Genomic DNA, 17,979 nt, shown 5'->3' on the forward strand with positions numbered 1-17,979 from the left:
TTTGCTTCTTCTCTCTCTCACACATATATATGTAACATTTATAATCATATCAAGAGGCACATGATATTGATTTGTCTCCTTACTGGTAATGTTAACTTGGACCATTTGCTTAAGGTGGTACCTGCTTGGTTTCCCCACTTTTATTCTTTTGTAATTAGTATTTTGTGAGATACTTTGAGACTATGTAAATATACTGTTTCTCCTAAAACTTCTACCTACTAATTTTAGCATCTAGACAGATCTTTTAAACCATTAAGTCCAAAAAGAAAAAATTTGACAGATGTGACTACATAAAGTGAAAAACTTTGATTAGATGAACAAACCAAGTTTGATACTATGAACAAAGTTGAAAGACAATGACGGTCTGAGAAAAATATACATAACAAATATAATAGGCAAAGAATTAATAAACAGAAGAGATGAAGGAATCCTACCAATCAATAAGAAAAAGCCAACCACATGAGTCAACTGTAAAGACAGGAAATTAATTAAAAAACACAAATCGCCAATAAACATGAAAAAATGCTCAACCTCATTACTAGTAACAGAACTGCAAATTTACACCACAAGCTCCTAGTTTGGAAAAATAAAAATAAGAAGACTGATAATAAAGAATTTATTGGGCTTCCCTGGTGGCGCAGTGGTTGAGAGTCCGCCTGCTGATGCGGGGGACACGGGTTCGTGCCCCGGTCCGGGAAGATCCCACATGCCGCGGAGCGGCTGGGCCCGTGAGCCACGGCCGCTGAGCCTGCGTGTCCGGAGCCTGTGCTCAATGATGGTAAGGATGAGGGTAAATAGAAAATTTTGTATACCATTTACTGGGAGTATATATAAACTGGTAAAGCATTTCTGAAAAGCTACTGGTAGTAACTACTAAAATTTTAAATGTACGTATCTTTTGATCCATCAGCACACACCCAGAGAGATGTATGTACAGGGATACTGATCACAGCACTGCTTTGCAAAGGCAAAAATAAGAAGTTTTCATTAGCAGAGCAGTGGTTAACAAGTTACTTACTACACAGTGGAAAACACCCATTAGAAAGAATGAGGTTGATATACTTGTCCAGACATAACATGGACAGATTTCCTATATATATTGTTAAGGAAAAGAGGAAAGTCAAAGAATATTATATATAGCATTTGTACAAATAATAACAATAACATACTAACAGCTACATACCTCAAGCTAATGCCAGTCACTGTTTTAGGCACTTTATGAACATTATTAGCTCATTTAATCCTCACCACAATTCTCTGAGGAAAGTTCTGTTATTAATCCCCACTTCAGAGATGAGAACTCAGGCACTAAGAGGTAGAGTACCCTGACAAAGGTCACACAGCAGTAAGTGGCGGAGCCAAGATCTGAACCCAGGTTGGAGGGTTAAAGAGTCTATACTTTTGACCACAACTATACAGCCTCTCTCTCTATATTAGACATTTGCAAATTCAAAGAAAAAGGATTGGAAGGATATAGACCAAACCGTTAGCAATGGTTTCTTGTTATTAAGACAAAACAATACTTTACAAATAGCTAGTTAATCAATGGAACTGGCTGCTAGATCCCCTGGATGTCTGCCTATTCAAGAACCAAAGCAGATACTTCCTCCTAGCCTCACGTCCCTTTTCTGGAGACATCTCACGGACGCTCCCTTTAAGCGATCTTGATTTTTCAATAATATAGCTCACCACCCACAGTTCTCAACTTCGGTCACATCTCCCCTTCCCGATACACATCAGCCTCACACAAACAGCCTCTTAATACTGTAAACGTGGACCACAAAAACTGAGAAAGGTGGCCCTGCGCACTTCAAGCCTCACAGGCCTTAAGGAACAACTAGCTTGTATTTTACAAGCGCGCAATACCGTATTTCCTGCCTATATACGTAATAAGGCTGGAACATAAATGTTTTGGAAAGATTTCTGACAGGTTTAGAAACAAACAGATTCTCTAGTTAACCCTGGATTAACAATAAAATTAAAGCGAGCCAGGACTTCCGCTTCCAGGAATATGGAGTAGATATACGTTTCCCCATTCCTCCTAAGTACAACTGAAAACACTGGACATTATATGAAACAAACATAAGTGGACTCTGAAAGGTGAAAGAAGGAGGTAAGCAGCTAGGGACCTTGGGACCCAAGGAACAACATAGTGGTGAGTTCCTGGGTTTCTTTCTGCCTGACATATCCCTGACTTGGAGCTAGAGAAGCCAGCAACCCAGAAACAGCAACAGACAGACCAAAACAAGCCCCCCCAAAAGCCTGCTTTCTCTAGCCAAAGGAAAATCCTAGCAAGACAGAAACTTTTAGACAGTAACAAATATACTCCAGCCAAACACCACATAAAATACGGTGCCCACCCCCTGACCCATGCCAGGAAAACCAGGGTAGGGAGCCCAGACTTCCACCCTCTCTGGGCTGTAACAAGACATCCCAACACCTCAAGATGGTGCCAGGGAAGGCCAAGTAGGGAGCCAGGACTTTCATCCCAGCCAGGGAGTAATGAGGCACCCCTCCCTGTGGTGGGGTGATGTTGAAGAGGCCTGGTGGGGAGTCAGGACTTTCACCATAATATCTACCAAGGCCACCTCCCCAACCCTGTGATGCCCGTGGAGGCCACAAGGGGAGCTGTAATGAGGCACTCCTACCAGGAAGGTTTAAGTGAGACCTAGTAGGGAGTTAGAGCTCCCACCTCCATCCAGCAGTAACAAGGAGCCCCACCTCCTTAGGTGTCACCAAGTGGGGAAACTGGACTACTACTCCTAGCTGGCAGGAATCGGAGCAGTATCAAAAGAAGCTAGCTAAAATAGAAAGTTTAAATAAAATCCAGACTCATGTAGCATAATACCCCCAATTTCCAGTTTTCAATCAAAACTCACTCATCAAAGAAAATCACCAAGAAGCAGAAAGATCTCAAACTGAATAAAAATAAAAAATCAATATGCCAAAGCCAGGATGACAGAGATGTCAGAATTATCTGAAAAAATTTTAAAGCAGCCATCATGAAAATGCTTCATGATCAATTACAAACATGCAAATGAAAAAACAAAGTCTCAGCAAAGAAATAGAAAGGCTCGCAAATAAACAGAAAATAAAAGAACCAAAGAGAAATTTTAGAACTGAAAAATACAACAACTGAAATCAACCAAATGGATGGGCTCAACAGCAGAATGGAAGACAGGGAAGAAAGAATCAGTGAACTGGGAGACAGAATAGAAATTACCCAGTATGAACAACAGAGAGAAAATAGACTGAACAAAAAATGAACAGAGCCTCAGGGACCTGTGGGACTGTAACAAAAGATCTAACATTCCTGTCATCAGAGTTCCAGGAGAGGAGGAAGAGGGTAAGGCTGAAAAAGTATTTGAAATAATGGCTAAAAATTTCCTAAATTTAGCAACAGGCATAAATCCACAAAGTCAAGAAGGTAAGCAAACTGCAGACAGAATAAATCCAATTAAATCCACACCAAGACACATCATTGTCAAACTTCTGAAAAACTAGGACAAAGAAAAAATTTTAAAGATTTGAGAAAGAAATGACACTTTCCTTATAAGGGAAGAACAACTAGAATGGCTGCAGATTTCTCATTAGAAATCATAGTGGCCGGAAGGAAATGGCACACCATTTTTCAAGTGCTAAAAGAACTGTCAACCCAGAATCCTATGTCCAGTGAACTGTCCTTCAGGAATGAACAAGAAATAAAGACATTCTCAGATAAAGAAAAACTAAGAGAATGTGTCACCAGCAGACATACTCTAAAATAAAGGCTGAAAGGGAGTTCTCTAAACAGAAAAGAAATGATAAAAGAAGGAACTCTGAAACACTGGGAAGGAAGAAACAAACGGCAAGCAAAAATATAAGTAAATAAAATAGACTTTCCTCTCCTCTTGAATTTTTTAAATTATGTTTGATGGTACAAGCAAAAATTACAACACTTTCTGATATGGCTCTGTATATATGTAGAGGAAATATTTAAGACAATTATATTTATAAATGAGGGAGGGTAAAAGGATATAAAAGAGAGTAAGGGTTCTACACTTCACTTGAACTAGTAAAATGATGTTACCAGGAGACTGTTATAAGACACACACACACACAGAGACACACACACACACAGACACACACAATGTAATACCTAGAGCAACCTCTAAAAAAGCCATACAGAGAAATACACTCAAAAACACTTAGATAAGCTAAAAATGGAATTCTAACAAATGTTCAGGTAACTCACAGGAAGGCAGGAGAAAAAAACCCTAGAAAATAAAAAATAAAATGGCAGCTTTAAGCCCTAACATATCAATAATTACATTAAATACAAATGGTCTAAATATACCAACTAAAAGACAGAGATTGGCAGAGTAGATTTAAAAACATGATCTAACTATGTGCTGTCTACAAGAAACTTATTTCAAATATAATTCTATAGGCAGGTTGAAAGTAAAAGTATGGAAAAAGATATTTCACGAAAACATTAATTAAAAGGAAGCAGGAGTAGCTATATTGATATGAGACAAAATAGACTTCAGAGCTAAGAAGATTACCAGACAGAAAGGCACATTATATAATGATAAAATGGTCAATATACCAAAAAGACATAGCAACCCTACATGTGTATGCACCAAACAACAGTGCTGAAAAATATATGTGAAGCAAGAACTGTTAGAACTGAAAGGAAAAAGGACAATTCCAAAATCACAGTTGAGACTTCCCTTTCTCAAAAATTAACAGAATAAGTTAACAGAAAATCTGCAAGGATACAGAGGAACACAACAACACTACCAACCAAAAGGGTCTAATTGATATTTAAAGAAAATTCCACTCAGTAATAGCAGAATACACAGTATTTTCAAGTAACCATGAATACATGCCAAAAGAGACCATTTCATGGGCTATGAAACAAACCTCAACAAATTTAAAAGAACTGAAATCATATAGAGTGTGTACTCCAATCACAATGGAATCAAACTAGAAATCAATAACAGAAAGATCACAGTGAAATCTCTAAATGTCTGGAAACTAAACAACACAATTCTAAATAATCCATGGGTCAAAGAAATCTAAAGAGAAATTTAAAAATACACTGGACAGAACGAAAACAAAAAGAAAAATAAAACACATGAAAATCTGTGGGACATAGCTAAAGCAGTGCTGAGAGGGAAATTTATAGCACTAAATGCATATATTAGAAATGAGGAAGACTCTCAAATCAGTAATCTAAGCTCCTACCTCAAGAATCTAGAAGAAGAAAAATAAACTCAAAGCAGGCAGAAAAAAGAAATAATAAAGATAAAAATAGAAATCAATGAAATTGAAAACACAATAATACAGAAAAATCAATGAAACAAAGTTTCTTAAAATGTTAATAAAATTGACAAACTTTTAGGAAGACTGATAAAGAAAAAAGAGAGAAGACACAAATTACCAATATCAGAAACAGAGTATTATTATAGACTTTACAGACATCACAAGGATAATAAAGGAATGCTACGAACAATTCTACACACATAAATTTGACAACTTAGTTGAAATGGATCAATTCCTTGAAAACCACAAACTATCAAAACTTACCCAACATGAAACAGATTATTTGAATAGCCCTATAACTACTAAGAAAATTGAATTCATCACTTTAAAACTTTCAAAAAATAAATCTCCAGGTCCAGACGATCTCACTAGAGAATTCTACCTAACGTTTATATCCTAGCTAACATTTTATTAACACCAACTCTACACAGTCTCTTCCAGAAAATGGAAGAGGGAACACTTTCCAATTCATTTTATGAATCTAATATTACCAAACCAGATTAAAATTGTACAAAAAAAGGAAAACTACAGATCAATATCCCTCATGAATACAGACTCAAAAATTCTTAAAAATATATTAGCAAAGAAAATTCAGCAATATATGAAAAATAATTATACACCATGACCAAGTAGGACTTATTCAAGGGATGCAAGGCTGGTTCATTACTCAAAAATCAATGTAATTCACCATGTTAACAGGCTAAAGAAAAAAAAAATCACATGATATATCAATCAATGCAGAAAAGGCATTTGATAAAATTCAATACCCATTCATAATAAAAATTCTTAGAAAAACAAAAACAAAGGAACTTTCTCAACTTGATAAAGAGCATCTATAAAGAAACATACAGCTAATGTTACACTGAATGGTGAAAGACTGAATGCTTTCCATCTATGATCAGGAATAAGGCAAGGATGTCTACTCTCACCACTCTTACACAACACAGTGCTAGAAGTGCTAGCCATTACAATAAGGCAAGAAAGGGAAATAAAAGGCATACAGGCCTGAAAGGAAGAAAGTATGACATGACAGTCTACATAGAAAATCCCAAGGAATATATACCAATAAGTGAGTTCAGCAAGGTCTCAAAATTCAGCAAAGATAAACATACAGAAGTGAGATCAGCAAAGATACACATACAAAAATCAGTCTTATTTCTATATATAATAGCAATAGACACACAGACATCAAAAGTAAAAATACAGGGCTTCCCTGGTGGCACAGTGGTTAAGAATCCGCCTGCTAATGCAGGGGACATGGGTTTGAGCCCTGGTCCGGGAAGGTCCCACACGCCGCGGAGCAACTAAGCCCGTGCACCACAACTACTGAGCCTGCGCTCTAGAGCCCGGGAGCCACAACTACTGAGCCTGTGTGACACAACTACTGAAGCCCACGTGCCTAGAGCCTGTGCTCCGCAACAAGAGAAGCCACCGCAATGAGAAGCCTGCCCATCACAAGAGTAGCCCCCGCTCACCACAACTAGAGAAAGCTCGCGAGCAACAACAAAGAGCCAACGCAGCCAAAAGAATAAATTAATTAAATAAATTTTTTTTAAAAATTAAAAATACAATTCCATTTACAATTGCTCAAAATAAAAAATAAAGCATTCAGGCTTAAAGCAACCAAAACACGCATAAAGCTTGTCTGCTGAAACATACAAAATGCTGCTGAAAGTAATCAAAGAAGTACTAAATAAATGGAGAGACAGACTATGCTCATGAATCGGAAGACACAATGTAATAAACATGGGAATTCTCCTCAAATTGATGTACAATTTTAACATTGTGATAATATGATTTACAATAAGGAATACATATTTGGTCTTTACCCACAGTTCCTGGCTCACAGCTCCCAAAACCCTTGGAATCTCCTGAATGATAAGAGCAATGGGAGCATCTTTTGTCATATTTGTCCTTAGTTCCTGAAATCACTTCAGAGCCATAAAAGTGAAATGGGTGTCTTGTTATTCATAACAAGCCCCTTTCCACCACAACTGGGTTTATGTTAATGAGGTGACTTCTGGAAAGCACATAAGGATGGAGACTGGTTGCCAGGAGAACCAACCGTGAATAAAGGGTTGGAACTTTTAGTCCTATCCCTTAATTTCCAGGGAGGGGAGAGGGGCTGGAGATTGACTCAATTTCCCATGGCCAATAATTTAATCAATCATACCCATGTAATGAAGCATCCATAAAAACCCCAAAGGATGAAGTTTGGAGAGCTTCCAGGTTGATGAACACATGAGATCTGGGGAGAGTGGCATGCTGGGAGAGACAGCAAGGAAGCTCCTCACCCTTTCCATACACCTTGCTCTATAAATCTCTTCCATCTGGCTGTTCCCGAGTTATATCCTCTCATAATAAACCAAAGACCTAGTAAGTAAAATGTTCTCTGAGTTCTGTGAGCCACTCTAGCAAATTAACTGAACCTAAGGAGGGGGTCATTGGAACCCCCGAACTACAGCCAGTTGGTCAGACACACAGGTGACAACCTGGGCTGGTGATCAGTGTCTGAAGTTGGGAGGGGGCAGTCTTGTGGGACTGAGCCCTTAACCTATGGACTCTGACGCTATCTCCAGGTAGACAGTGTCATAACTGTTGAACTGTAGGACACCTACAGCTGGTGTCTGAGAACTGCTTGTTGTTGGTATAGGGAACCACCCCCACGCTGGTCCACAGTCCATTTATTTATTTATTTATTTATGGCTGCATTGGGTTTTCGTTGCTGTGTGCAGGCTTTCTCTAGTTGTGGCAAGCAGGGGCTACTCTTTGTTGCGGTGTGTGGGCTTCTCATCGCGGTGGCTTCTCTTGTTGTGGAGCACGGGCTCTAGGTGCGCGGGCTTTCAGTAGTTGTGGCATGTGGGCTCAGCAGTAGTGTCTCTTAGGCTCTAGAGTGCAGGCTCAGTAGCTGTAGCACACGGGCTTAGTTGCGCCACGGCATGTGGGATCTTCCCGGACCAGGGCTCAAACCCATGTCCCCTGCATTGGCAGGCGGATTCTTAACCACTGCGCCACCAGGGAAGTCCCACAGTCCCTTTTAAACATTACTTCCCATCTAAATTCCAATAAGATTATTCTAAAATTTACATGGAAAGACAAAGGAACTTGAATAGCTAAAACAATTTCTTAAATGAAGAATAAAGTCGGAGGAATCATTTAATCCAATTTCAAAACTTATTGTAAAGCTACAACAATCAGTACTGTGTGGTATTGGCAGAGGGCTAGACACACAGAATAAAACTGAATAGGGAGTCACACATATAGGCCCTACTGATTTTTTACAAAGGTTACAACTTTCAACAAATGGTACTGGAGCAGCTGTTCATGCATAAGGGGAAAAAAATAACTCTGACCTAAATCCATACCTTGTACAAAAATTAAGTCAAGATGTATCACAGAGTTAAATGTGAAATGTAAAACTATAAAACTTGTAGGAAAAAAATAAGAGAAAATCTCCAGGATCTAGGGCTAGGCTAAGAGTTTTGGGGCTAGGCTAAGAGTTCTTGGACTTGACGCCAAAAACATGATTGATAAATAGAAAAACTGACAAATTGGACTTCATCAAAATTTAAAACTTCTGCTGTGTAAAGATCCTGCTAAGGTAAAAAGACAAGTACAGACTAGAAGAAAATGTTTCCAAACCACTTAACTAACAAGACTCACATCTATAATATACAAAGAACTCTTAAAACTCAACAATCCAGTTAGAAAATGAGCAAGACATGAAGCAACATTTCACCGAAGAAATAAAGATGGCAAATAAGCACATGAAAAGATGTTCAACATCATAAGCCACTAAAGGAATATAATTAAAGCCAAACGAGTTATTACTAAAACCCTATCAGCATGGCTAAAACAAGAAAGTGTTGACAATAACAGATGCTGGAAAAGATGCGGAGTAACTGGTGGAAATGTAAAATGTTACCAGCCACACAGGCTAGTAGTTTGGCATTTTCTTAAAAAACTAAATATGCAACTACCATATGACGGGCAACTGCACTCCTAGGCATTTATCCTGGAGGAATGAAAACTTATGTCAACACAAAACCTGTAAACGAGTATTTATAGCAGCTTTAATCATGATAGCTTCAAACTGGAAACAACCAAGATGTCCTTCAATGGGTAAATGGTTAAACAAATTGCGGTGCAGTAGTATCAATTAATACTATTCAGCAATAAAAAGGAACAAACTATTGATACATGCAATAGATTCTCTAGATGAATCTCCAGAGAATTATGCTGAGTTTTTGAAAATGAAAAAAACAATTCCAAAAGATTACATGCTATATGATTCCATCCATATAACACTCCTGAAAAGACAAAATTATATAAATGGAGAACAAATTAGCGGTTGTCAGTGGTTAAGGAGAAGGTTAGTTAATTCCTAGAGACAGAACACAATTTGCACACTTCTGATATGCAAACCAACCAATCCTGAGGCCATATGCCCACCTGCCCCCTTTCTCAGGCTCCTTCAGTCTGAAATACTATCCTCCTGCCCTAAATCATCCCAAGGCCAGGTATCTGACAACTAGAGGCCACCCTTGTAGCCCAGAGCACGCTGAAATTATTAGGACGATCCTAAATCTGCTTACCCTTCCTTGCTTTGTCTTTCCCACAGAAACCACAATAAAGGCTCTTGCCCACACTTTCCCCTTGCTCCCTCCGCCTGCTGACCAACGCTGGTGCGTCCCCATGTGGCCCTGCATAGCGTGGAAGCCCACTTCTCTTGGACTGTGAAAACAAACTCTCTTTTCAATGGCAGTTTTCTCCTGATCTGTAGGCCTCACCACACCCGAACAAAAATAAAATCCCAGGTACATTTTAAAAGTGAAATGTTCTATATCTTGACTGTATCCATGTCAATATCCTGGTTGTGATGCTGTACTAGAGTTTTTAAGATATTACCATTGGGGGGAAACAGGTACAAACAAGATCTCCCTGTATTATGTCTTACAACTGCATGTGAATCTATGATTATCTGAAAATTAAAAAGTTTAACTGAAAAAAATGGAAGGTTAAAGCAAGTCCCTCCTCTTCCCCATTAATCCACTACTTGAGGTTTTTTGTCAGGAGCCTTTCTCATAGTGAATGGGCGGTTGCAGCGAACAGGAGGGAGTGCCAGAATACTACAGTGCTCCCCAAGTCCTCTCCCCTTTGCAAATGAACCAACCATGGAACAAGTCATTAGGGAGAGTAAAGTCTTTGGGTCAGAATCAAAATTCATAGTTGGTGGGGCAGAGACACTTAGAAGGAGGCAATTTAAAGCCATGATCTCAGAGTCATCCTGACAGCAGCAATGTTTGCCTCATGCACCCCTCCGGGAAGCCAAGCGTGTGCACGTGTAAGTGGTCCATGTGTGTCCTGCCCAGTGTGGCTCCACTGCCCGAGGCCAGGGCTCTGCAGGGCACAGGGAAAGGTGCAGGGACAATGCTGTTACCGACGCTTGCTAATCCAGGCCACAGGAAACAAAGGCCCAAGGGCTGGTCATAAAACCATTTTCCGTATTTTCAGTAAATCTCAGTTGCATGTATTTTCTCACAAAACAAAAGAGAGGAACACGTGGTGCCTTTTAACAAAATTAGCTCTGGTTCTGAAAATAAACCAGTGGGTGAGTTGGGACTCGGTCTGCAGTCATTTCCGCCCTTGGGAGCAGGCCCTGGACAGCGAAGCCACGTGGGGAGGGAGCCAGGGGCAGCGGGAAGAGGCTGCCACACCTGCTCCTGCATCTGCTTCATGGAACCAGAGCTTCAGGAGGGGCGGCTCTCCCGTCCTCCAGCCACAGGATCAGGGTGGTCTCCCTGCCCGGCTCGGGCCTCCCACACAACTTCAGCTTTCTGGAGACTCATGTGACAGCTGTGATCAGACCGGACAGATGGTTATGTCCTACAACTCCCGCTTGATATCTACCATATATTTTTAATAAGATATCACTCCCATCTTCACATACTTTTCATTGATTTTTTTTTAATTTCTTTAGTTCTATACAAAAATACCAACTTGCTTGAATCAGCTTCAGCATTTAGTGGATTATTTTTTTCTTTCTCCACTTTGGTAGGCAGGACCTCATTTGCGGGTTTAGAATTTTAAACTTATCCTTCTCTATGCCCCTAGACACAGCCCACAGGCCCAGAGGGGAGCTGATCACTCCTAGCGCCCCCAAAGACCCTCTCATTTGGCAGTTCAAGCATGTGAAACTTGCAATTACTTAGGAAATCCCAAATATATAAACTACACAGGACCAGCAGTTTTTTTTGTTGTTTTTGGTTGTTTTTGTTTTTGCGGTAAGCAGGCCTCTCACCGTTGTGGCCTCTCCCGTTGCGGAGCACAGGCTCCGGACGCGCAGGCTCAGCGGCCATGGCTCACGGGCCCAGCCGCTCCGCAGCACGTGGGATCTTCCCGGACCGGGGCACGAACCCGCGTCCCCTGCATCGGCAGGCGGACTCCCAACCACTGAGCCACCAGGGAAGCCCAGGGCCAGCAGTTTTTAAGAAATGTTTTGCTGTCTAATTAGTTTCAGAAATAAACAGGAGTGTTGAGAGAAACGAGGTGGGGGGAGAAGAAGCACAGAAGAAATGGGAAGTGGAGACTTAGGGGATGCCTGGTCCGTGCGTGGCCCTCGGAGGCCCACTTGCTGGTCAGAGGCCACGACCAAGGCTGGCTTTCCAGCACGCAGCGCCGGCAAGGAACAGGAGCAACACAAACACAACTTCCTGGGCTTTTCTCTGACCAGGCTCTGGACACCAAGTCCTCTACCCCCTCTGGGGCCTTGCTTCATCAGACAGCCCCTCTCTCTCCTGTATCGTCAACCCTCCTCACTGCTGGTTCCTCCCCATCAGCAACTAAACATACTCAACACCTGCCTACCTTTAACAAAGGAAAAAAGACTCCTGATCCCGTATCATCCTCCAGCTGCCACCCTCCCTCAAGGCCATCTGCACTCCCACCTCCCACTTCAGGTGGACCTTTCAAATCCACTCCAATCTTGCTTCTGAGCCTACCACCAAGTTCACAAGCACCTTCTTGTTACTGAACCCAAGAGTAAGCTTTCAGCCTCATTTTATTTACCCCTTAGTGAACTGACTATTACTGACCACCTCTTCTTCTAGGGATACTCATTTTCCTCCAGTTTCTTACTAATTTTCCATCTACCTTCTGGATGCTCAGCCCCAGCCCTCTTTTGAGTGTCTCCTTCCCAACCATCCCTCATCATTGATGCTCCAGGGGACTCTGGCGAGGAGTCTGATACGACAGGACCATCTCCATGACACCACGGTCTCTGCCATGTGATGGTAACACTCAGGCATCTCCCCAGACCTGCAGACACAGGGCCGCTCAATGTCCCCACCCAGACGTCACACAAGCACCTCAAACTCAGTGTGTCCAAAACCGAACCAACGGTCCTCCTCCACCCTCAACCCACCTAGCTGTCTATGTTCCTATCTCAACAGAAAGCATCAACATCCACCCAGCTGCCCGGTAAGACACCCTCGAGTCACTCTGGTCCTTCCCTTTCCTCACCTCTGCACCCGTCTCCCAACATTCAACCCATTTCTTTCCTGTGAAAGAATACGTATTCGGGTCCCCATGCCCCATGTTTCCATGTCCCTCAGATCGATCCACTGTTAATGGGTTAGGCTTCCACTCTCTCACTCGGCACCAATACAGAGCCTCCAAACTCAGCCCTTTGCCTCAGTACCTACGCCCTCCAATGATTTCCCTTCCTGTACACACCAAGGAAACTTTTAAAAACACAAACCTAAGAACCTTTTTCTTAAAGTCCTTTCATGACTCCTACCACCCTCAGCATGGCCAATGCCTTCGTGTAGCTTACAACATTCTGGGGTGATCCAGCCTCATCTACCCACCCTTCCTCATCTCTCGCCTTTCACCTGATGGAACCCCTCCCAGGGTACTGGAATTCCCAGGGCCTTGCACAATAGTAGGTGGTCAACAAAAATCTGTGAAGCCACTGTGTGAAGCAATAAATGAACGCATAACATCAGAAAAAGCTTCCCCAAGGAGTTTTCAAAGTGGGTTCTGAAAGATTAGGAAAATTATATCCAAAAAGCGGGGGAGGACAGGAATTTTGAAAATATGGGAAAAGTGGGTTCAAGGGTTTGATGGTACAAAGTTGCTCCTTATTCTGAATATGAGAAAGTAAGAGGTTCAATGAGGCTGGAGGAGAAGTGAGTAGAAGAAAGTGAGACAGGAAGACACACTGAGAGCACGTGCGCCGAGTTCAAGGACTTGGATATCTGTCCTTTCTCTGTTTACCCAAGAGGAGGAAGCTCTTGGGGAGAAGATCCATGGCTACCACGGAAACAACATACCATCCAGGCCCTCACCCCTAGAGGTCTGCCTGGCCCAGAGGAGGGCCAGTGACAGGAAGCTGGGTGCTGAGCCTGGGGTGGGGGAGGGGGGCAACTTGGTCAATTCATCCTTCAGCCCCGAAACTTCACTTTACTGAACACCTGCTTGAGTGAGAATAGAAACTGACAAAACGTCACAACACTTCTAGAAGGCACTGGCACTTAGCAAGTTTAAAATGTGAACACTCTGACCCTGTAATTCCAACCTATGAAATTATTCTATGGCACTAACAGGGTGACCACACCAAAATACACACACAAGGATGTTGTTTATCACGTTAAAAACAAAAGATGGAAACAAACTCATGTCCTTCAATATGGGATTATTAGCCAAATTTTGGTACAGCCAGACAATAAAATATGCATTGTTAAGAGGATGTGATCTCTCTCTATAGACTGATATAGAGCTATGCCCACAATATATTTTTTTAAGTTATGACAGTATAAATAGTACCATCCCATTTGTATTTTTAAAATATGTTTTTTTAAAAAAAACTCACAAACGTAAGTCCCGGATTGTGACAACACGACATCCCCTGAGACTTTCTAAACTTTAAATCAGGAGAGGCCAAAGAATAACAGGAAAAGCTAGCACAGCACTTCCTGAGATAGACTTGTGGTGACCACGCGTACAGATTATTTAAGAATGACTTAACTTAGAGCAGGAGTTCTCAAAGTGTGGCCTCTGAGCCAGCAGCATCAACATCACCTGGCAACTGGTTACAAGGCAAACTCTCAGCCCCACCCCAGACCTACTGCAGCAGGAATCTGGGGCGTGGGGTCCCCCAGAGGAATGAGGCCCACGAAAGCTTGAGAATCCCCAACCTGGACATCTGGAAACAGTCCGTGAACTAGGGGATAATCTGTCACTTCAGAGTCACTGTGCCAAGACTCCTGTGTGTCAGGTGGGGTTTCTCAGGAAGGGAATGAAGGAGGTCTTAGATTGCAGCGAAGAAAAAGAAAAAAAAAAGCCTCCTAGGCTCCCTGAGGCCAAGACTCAATTTGGTGGGGCCCCTACACATGGCACTTGTAAACGCTGTTAGGTAGAATTAAGGTAGCCAACAGCAAGGCAGAGGCCGGGCAGGGAGGGGTCGGAGGACGGACCTGGGTCTCAGCAGCAATATTCTCTGAGCCTCACTCTCTTGTTCCCATCATCCTCAGAGCTCCAGAAAAGTCTCATGAAAAGTAATTCTGGTCTCAGCTACTCTGTGGGAAACCATGGAAGGTCACAGAACAAGGGAGTGGAAGGAAAAGCAGTGTCCATCCCCACTCAGGCCAGAAAGAGGGGAGCAGCCTTGCCAGGTTAGCAGGGGGAGATGCACCCAGACAAGGGCGACCTCACAGATGTCACCAACAAAAATGGTGCAGCGTGTGGTGGCAGGGGAGAAGGCCAGAGCCGAAGGACCCCAAGCGCACTTGAGCCGGTGCGCTGGGAAATGCTCAGGAAAAGTTGGAGGAGAGACACTGGGCAGGCCTCAAGGCATGGAAAAAAGGGAGCAACTTCTAGAAGTTAAGCTGGAGAGGGTCGTGTTGTCACAATCCGGGACTTAGCAAGAAAAATGGGGAGATCTGGAAAGCTAGATCTGAAAGATGGAACAGTCTCTTAGGACTTCCCTTCAAAGCACTTATCACAATTTTATCTTACATTTACTTGTATGATCACTTAATTGTCTTTCTCCCTATCTAGACTTTAAGCTTCATGAAGGCAGGATGTGTTTTCATTCACCACTATACCCCCAGCTCCTAGACAGAGAGCACATAGTAGGTACCCAAAAATATAGGTTGGACAAATAAACAACTTAAAATTAAAACACTCTGGAGTGTTTGATTATTCTTTCTCTGTATTGTTGACTTTTTGTTTTTGCCAAAAAAGTACATCACCATATGAAATTATGTCACCAAGAAGTATATTATCAAAGGAAGCTATTTCCTTTTTGGAAAGAAAGAGTCATCTCACAAATACCGTGTTGTGGCTTTAGTCTGTGAGTTGTAAACACTCACTGAGAAAGGCAAGAGAATGCAGGTAAAAAGTATGATGTATTTCACTGGAAGTACACAGAAATACACCCAACAGTGGTCAGCGGTGATGTCCAGCTTGATGCCCTTAGACACTGCAACATCCCAGAGGGACCTGGCAATCAAAGGTTAATTTTGTGCAGAGGAGTTTTAGCACGAAGTGCTTCCGTGGCATCACGATTCATTGAAAACTGCCCATCACATATGATAAAACAGCACGTGCTACCACGCATCTACAACACAGAGTCATCCTACCAGGGACCGTGGACACATGAGACCCACCCGCCCTCTGAGGGCAGGGAACCCCAGTCACTCCCAGGTCTGAGAGCGTGGCTGAGGGGCAGAAAGTGCAGGCTGTTTCAGAGGGGACTGCAGAAATAGGGACAACAAATTGAGAAGTTTAGCAGATAATCCCCAGCCCCCAGCCGAGGACGCTTCCCCTGACCTGCAGAGAAGTTACAAAATTAAATTTTTATAAACAAACACTTGGCATCTTTTACTTCAAGCAGCAACAGGGCCTCTGCTCATTTTAAAGTGGTTGTAGCATCGAGGGTCAGCAGCCCATCTAGCGCCTAGCTCTTGGGGCTGCGTGTCACGGTACTTAACGCGCCCTGTGCACAGGGAGGGATTAATCCTCCAGCAGATGCGACAGAGAGAGGCCTGGCCACAGTCCGCAGCAGAGCTTCCTCAGCCACCGCACTTCTGTCTCAGTATCTCTGCAGCCCGGCCACCACCCAACGCCTCGCACTTCGGTTTGGATGTTGACCTCACACGAAACTCCTCCGGATAAAAGGAATGGAGAGTGCCTCCCTGCCTGCCCACCCCGTGCCTTCCCTCATTCCCCTCGAACTCAGGGTCAGACCTCTGAGGAAGCAGATGCTTATCTGGGAAGAGTCCAGCGGTCAGTCCAAAGAGAGGACTCCCGCCTCCCTCCCTGAAAGGGCTTTCGGAGGGAGCTCGGACGCTCTGCCTCGGCGTGCAGGGGCTGGGTAATTGCCGGGCTGACCCTCTGGAGCCGCCTGCCCTGCTCACCTTTCATGATAATGCCTGGTACAGCCTCATCATGAAATGTGCTTATTAATCTTACTCATTTGACACTGCGCTCTTCTGCCCTGAGCTAGATGTTAGGAGAAAATGATAGGGATAGATTCTGCTCCTGTCAGACTTACCAAGACTTTCAGAAAACCAGACTATCAAAGGCCATCTGTCGCCCACTAGCCAAGCATTCACGGTGACCCCGAAGGTACAAGCAGAATGTTAAAGACACAGATCCGCAAGAGGGAACAGCGAGAAGACCTGGGCCACACCCCAGGCACCCCCTCGCCCCCAGAGAGCCGCCGCGGAGCCAGTCCTCCCAGAGATGGCATGTACCAAGCCCCCGACCTGATTCACGCCTCACTGCTTCATATCTAATTCATCAAAAGACACTTGGGCTTCTCAAATCAGGAACATTTTTATTAGCTTCCCCAGGAGTTTTATGGCACAAAGCCATACCTAATGATTCTATTTTATGGCAAGTTATACATTCAAACAGTGCTCTGAAGTCAGGCAGCAGGTAAGACTCAAATCTTTGTCAAAAAAGATTCCCCCGTTCTTTCACTTTTAAAATGTTTATAAGCTTTCAAACAGTTGGGAAAGTGATGTGGAGCATTTTAACAGGCTTCCCCTTCTCACACGGGGCCCGGCATGGGCTGACGCAAAACGCACCGCACTGTTCGCAACGGGAGCTGACTTCGCCTGCCCACCTCCTCCGCCTGGGGACATCTGGCAAGGTCTGGACACAGTTTTGGTTGTCACAACTCGGGGGTCTGTGCTGTTGGCATCTAGTAGGAAGAGGCCAGGGATGCTGCCCGACTACACACTATTTTCTGATCATCTGGCCCAAAATGTCAGTAGTGCCGAGGTTGAGAAACCCTGCCTTTGGGCTTCTTCTGGACTAGGCATGGCATCCCTCCCACCCCTGGGACATCAGACACTGATCTAATCACTGTGCCAGGTTTTCAGTGCTGGCTAATGAGACTTGTATTCTTTTATGTATTCTTGGTGCACATTTTCAATGAGCAAGAATAAAACGTCATCATAAACAAAATGAGGAAAGTGAAAATAAGACCACCTCAGAAGCTCAGAACACATGACAACAGTCACTGTTAACTAAACCCTCCCAATAGTTCCTCTGCACTTTTTAAGCTTCACCCAAAACGGAATTTACCTACTGAAAAAACAAAATAACCAATTCCAGCCATCAGTACTACTGAACACCACCACAGATGCCTGCTGAAAAGCA

The 17,979-nt window shown here is 43.0% G+C and overlaps 1 protein-coding gene across 2 annotated transcripts in view; it reads right to left on the minus strand.

Annotated features, from left to right (window-relative positions):
* MVB12B (multivesicular body subunit 12B) overlaps positions 1-17,979 on the minus strand; it is a 176,186-nt gene that overhangs the window by 144,159 nt on the left and 14,048 nt on the right. The window lies entirely within an intron of this gene.

Source organism: Delphinus delphis, chromosome 6 (genome assembly GCF_949987515.2).
Source record: "Delphinus delphis chromosome 6, mDelDel1.2, whole genome shotgun sequence".
Taxonomy (NCBI): domain Eukaryota; kingdom Metazoa; phylum Chordata; class Mammalia; order Artiodactyla; family Delphinidae; genus Delphinus; species Delphinus delphis.